Below are 5,767 nucleotides of genomic sequence, written 5' to 3'. Positions count from 1 at the left end.
GTCCACACCGGTGTTAGCAGACAAGAGTCAGGTCACTTTGGATCACGTTTAATAAAAAAGCAAAGTGCATACAAAGATTTATGACCAAAAAAAATGGTTCTATTATGGGGTCCCAACAATAAACTCAGAAGTCTATGATAAACAGAGCTTCAATGAACTGTGTATAAATAATTCAGGTGCAGTTATACTGAAAGTCGAATTCATTTGAAATCTTCAAAGACACACAAATGTTCCTGCTAATCCTCAAATGAGCTGGATAGAGTCAACATTTCTATTACATACACGGGTTTAATCATTTGTTGTCCAATCATAGCAGCTGCTCCTTAACATTTATAAGGACTTTAACTGGTGGTCTTCTCCAACTTCTACTCTTTCTCCACTATTCTCAACAATTCCCTTTCTAGTGATTTTTCTGCCATTAACAATTTTAGTAGAACATGATATAGATTTGAAGTTGTGCATCCCCTCCCACCAAAGGCCATGGAAGAAAATGAAGTGAGGCCTTCTTGACCTGGTGAACCAAAAGAAGTAAATCCTGTATCAATGAAGAAAATACACCCTCAAAAAATATGGAAATCCACTGAAAGCAGAGAAAAACAACCTGTACCACAGCACCTGCTTCTGCAATTTGTGTCAAATGAGAAATGGATTTCCATTTACCCCAAAAAAGTCCTCAAATGGGTCTTTGAAGAAACCCAATGAAAATAGTCCCTTCCACAGAAAAATGCCCTGAAGACCTGGTCTGGGCTGCAGAAGCTGAAGCCAAATCCAAAGGGACTATCAAAATAATCTACCTCCACCCTCCACCTCCACCCTCCACCTCCATTTAATCCTTCTTTGACCTATTTATCATAGACGTCCTCTTTTTTAACATCTGATAACACCTCATACGCCTCAGCTACTTGTCTGAGTTTTCCCTCCACTTCTTGTTTATTCTCAGGATGCCACTTCTGTGCCAGATTTGGATGTGCCTTTTTAATAAGCTCGACTGAGACATGTCCCTGCCCGCCTAGAACTTCAGAGTGATCCAGCAGGTTGAACCGGCTGTGGACGGAGTGTGAGGACAGAGCCACAGGGGGCAAGGGAGAAATGGGGTGCAGGGCCAGGACTAGGAACCCCGAGTGGGGAGGGGTGGGACCAGAGACTTGGCAGGCGCACCCCAGACCTTCCACAGGAGGACTCTGGCAGAACTGGGGGCCCCTTCTCACACTCTCTATTCTTTCCTTTCTCCCACAAACGAGCAGAAAGTAAGTGGTAACTTTCTTATTCATCTCATTCCAAAGAATAGATGCTTCTCTAATGAACCCGCATGTAACTCCATTTTTAGGAACAAACTTTTCAAGTATAAACGTCCATAAACGTCTATTCCATCATCTTTTTTAGTTTGCTGGGTCACATTTTCCAGAAAACGAAGAATATTGGAAGAAGTCCCAGAAAGCCTGGGGCAGGGCCACTATACATCATGAATTTTGACATAGAATTCTACTTTCAAGTAGTTTTCTTTTCAGCTTTTTAGTTTGGAAAATGTTATTTTCTGAGGTGTGCAGCTAAGATCTGCGAACACCACCACAATGAGAGATACATCTTTGAACTGTTTGCAGGTAAGACAATTAACCTCACTGTTAAAAAAATATACATATATAATATGTCATATTATATATATTATATATATGTATTTAGTCAGCCCACTTACCTAAGGATGGGATGAAAATCATACCAAATTATGCCCAATTTTACTCTGTAAAAGAACTGAAATGACAGAAGTGTGGGGGAAAAGGTCAGTGTGAGTATACAGGAATTTTGTATAGTATAGTGATGCAAAACTGGGTTCATAACTCCTACGTGGCCATTTTCTAGTTAGCAGTGTCAACTTGGGCTTGGTACTTAACCCCTGAATAGCCTCAACATCCTCATCGGTATAAAGGGCTATAAATTAACCTACCCAACTAGGTCCTCAGGAGGATTAAATGAGATAATCCATGTGAAAGACTTCACAGAGCGCCTGACACATAGGAAGCACTCCATAAACACATGTCATCATCATCATTTCTGAGATAGGCTGGTTGTTATGAATACGGACTGGGTGGAGATTGTAAGACACCAAAAAGATGGCAACTCCTATGAATTGCAGGATGATTTTCAGTGGCAAGTAAAATGCTAATCCGCCCTGTGTGTACCACAGTCTGACCTTGAAAGTGTTTTCCAGACTCTGGTGAAAGTCATAGGAGCTCAGGTCTGCAGCCACAAAAGGAATGTGGCTCTTAAAAGCTTACGACAGACCACAGATATGGGGCAGTTAACTTATCAAGAGGAAATGGGCTCTGGTTTTCTTTGCAGGCCTCAGATCCAGGAGCTGCAAAGTTGAGTCACCAGCTTGCTATCTGACCCCAGGCCAGCCACTTAACCTCTCCCTGACCCCATTTCCTTACTTAAAATCAACTCTCTGCTCGTGTTCCGTTCAAGTCATTATCTCTACCCACAAAAAATGGTAGTGACTAAGGTGTCCCGAAAATTTGGAAAATCAATTATTCAGTGAGTTGGGTTTGCAAAATAGAACTGTGAAGGATTGGGAAATGAATAAGTCTAGCTCGGCTTTTTGGTGTCTTGGTATTATTTTAGGAGTTCCCTTCCTGGAACAAAATCACCAATCCAGACAATAAGCTTTGTCTGACACTGTGACCCTAGTTGCTGATGAAGCTTTCTTGTGTTGGTATTTCTGGGAGTGACAGAATGGAAGAGAACAGGAGCCCCTTTGTCAAAAGGTAGTCAAGAGGGAAATAAATTTTAGTTATTTAAAGAGAATTTAGGACAAGTAAGGCAGTGTCATTTGTTAAAGAACTAGACCAGCAGCTTGGATTATTGGGTTTTACACTCAGCTTCTGTCTCTCTACGTAACCTAGGACAATTTAAACAACTATGGGTAACCATAGGAGTAGTTCCTAAACTAATGAGCTGTCCCAACTACCAACTTAAATAAATTGAATGTATATATATCAGTACTCACTGAGACAAATTTCTCACCTTCCTGGGGTCTGCTCTGAACACCCTGAATACAAAGGTATATTGTGTTTGGTTTTTTGTCCTTACTCACACAATGACTAGCTCCAGAAATATCGTTGACAAAGGAGGTGATGAAGGAAAGTGTCTAAAGTGTCAAATCTAAAAGTAAATGAAGTTTACCTTTTCTGTCAGAGTTTTTTAAACATCAACCATCTTCCAAAACAAAAAATGCTTGAAATATTCTACACCTTTTCCTGCCTTCGTGCTGATTTGACGTCAGCCGTATCACCATTAATTGACTTCCTGGCCTATAATAATTTTTTCTGTTTCCTTACTTACTAAGAGAAGCAGCCCTTCCTGCTTCTAATTTGGTTCTTTTAAGCTACTGAGAAATCAAATTAACAAGGCATATCAGTTCAAGTTAGGTTCAGCTGGGAGTTATAGAAACCCAACTGTATCAGCTTAAATGCAATAGGCATATTTGCTTATGTAAAGAAGCGTAGAGGGAAGCAGCACACCTGGATAGTTCAGTCCAGCAGGTGTGTGACTCTTGATTTAGGCTCAGATCATGATCTCAGAGTCATGAGATTGAGCCCCATGCCAGGCTCCATGCTGAGCATGGAACCTGCTTAAGATTCTCCCTTTCTCTCTCTAGTCTGCCCCTCTCCCCACCCCTGCTTGCTCTTGCTCTCTGCCACACTCTCCCTCAAAAAAAAAAAAAAAAAAAAAAAAACAAGGAGAGGTAAAAAATCCAGGTAGGAAGACTCCAGACCTCCTTCTGAGGCCATCTGTCTTAGCTCTGTTCTATGTGACTTGTCATAGTTGGAGAGCTTTTGGAGTTCTAACCATTACAATTCCTTTGCAAGCAACAGAAAGAAGGAAGGAAAGAGTAACTAAAAGGTACAACTCTCCTTTTTTTGCTGTTGTTGTTGTTGTTGTTGTTGTTTTACCAAACTGTCCTGAAAGTCCTACCAACATTTTTATTACATTTTATGAACCAAAACTTAGCCACTTTGACTCCACCTAGCTAAAAGGGAAGCACAATTCTCCAAACCAGTATATTACATATATATTCAGAGACTCTAAAGGCTTCTGCTTACTTTATTATTTCCCTGTTCTCAAGATGTAGAGATTGCCAGAAATCTTGCCTTCTGATAGGCAGCAATTGTCCTGAATTATCAGGAATGGAGCATTACAAGTAGAATGTTATCACTGGGTGCCAGTGCTGGGTGACATTTGGAGAGCAGGCAAGGTCTCATCCTCTTTGTAAGTTCTAAAACTATGTTTTCCGGTCTCTTAAAATACATGCCTTCTTTTAAAAACATAAAAATCATCCTTCTTCTTTTATTGTTATTTGAAAAATTATATTAGATATTATTATTCAAGCTATGCAAACACTCCCATACACCAATGGAAATTCTGAATTCCACCACCTGCTTTGAGACTATTCAAGGACAATGTCAAGCAAAGGATAGACACAAAGTGTTGGTTTCATTGGATACTTGGGAAGACTGAGAAGATGGAAGGCGTCATGTCTCTGGATCCACATTCTGGTTATTTGGCCTGCTGATTTATTGGCCACCAAATTAGAGAGATAAACTGAAGATCTGATCCAAATTAACTATAGTACTTTATGGACTAAAATAGAGACATTAAGTCTAATGAGACCACATTAAGTAGGTAATGCATTCCAACCAAATGCAAGGAGATGTCATATTTAATGAAGAAGAGGATTGTGAAAAAGCATAGTTAGAGCTTCCAAGTACGTGGGGATGACTTCTTGCACTTCGAGGACCCGGTAACTCATTGAACAAATGAATGGGCATCGTAAACTAGTAGGCACAGACCAGGAGATAGGAGACTGGGATGATCAGATGAAAGAAATCAAATAGTTTGGTGGTTTCCAACCAGTAAACAGAAGATCCCAGAGGGAGGCCTAGTAGCTACTGCAAATGCTTTTAATCCCTTATGTCCCATAAGCACTTTTCTGTAGATTTAAAAAGAAAAGTACAATCACCTTCATGATGGGGTGGTACAATGTGCCAGAATATATTCAAGAGTCCACAAAGCTACTACAAGGAGAATTCACAAAAGAAAATCTTCTCAATCTTCCAGGCAAATGCTCAGAATCTGGTAGAGAACGGACAGCTTCAAGTTTCTAGCTCTGTGGAGCATTTCCTTTATATAATGCTTTCTGAAGGTTTCCACCAAAGTAGCCCTTGAAAACTCAGAAGAGAGGTTACCAAAGCCTGGAAGGTTTTCTAGCACATTCCAAAGAAGTGCCCAGCATCAAGCATGTGACTTCTTAGAAGTTGTCCCTTCAACTTCTATGTATTTACAATACATGTAAATTGTATTCTATCCAAGAGATAGTATTTGTTTTAATCTTTTAATTTTCACCAACATTAAAACATGATTGCCATATTTTCCATCTTATTATATCCTCCATGCCTTCTAATATCCTGAGAGTACACATAGCTCATTTTAAAAACTGAAAATCTGACCTGCGAATAACCCAAGGGGTTACTGTGCTTAACCTGGCTTGAATGTTTTCATGTGCCACTTAGATAATTTTTAATGGGGTTAAAAAATGCTCAGCCCTTGGGTATTTCTAAATTATATTGTGCCATCACATTTAGCTGGGCCTCCCCTCACTTCACCAGCTGAGGGTGGAAATAGGGAAGATTATAAGCTGTCAGATGATAGCAATCACCCACACAAAGGGAATAAAGAGATTTTATGGAATACAATCTCTGAAAGATCACTG

The 5,767-nt window shown here is 39.9% G+C and overlaps 1 pseudogene; it reads right to left on the bottom strand.

Moving 5' to 3' along the window:
• Nucleotides 1-330: 330 nt before the first annotated feature.
• On the bottom strand, nucleotides 331-1,271 carry LOC121479772 (annotated as a pseudogene).
• Nucleotides 1,272-5,767: the final 4,496 nt, after the last annotated feature.

The sequence above is a fragment of the Vulpes lagopus genome, chromosome 21 (genome assembly GCF_018345385.1).
Source record: "Vulpes lagopus strain Blue_001 chromosome 21, ASM1834538v1, whole genome shotgun sequence".
NCBI classification, from domain to species: domain Eukaryota; kingdom Metazoa; phylum Chordata; class Mammalia; order Carnivora; family Canidae; genus Vulpes; species Vulpes lagopus.
This window is presented reverse-complemented; position numbering and strand designations above follow the sequence as displayed.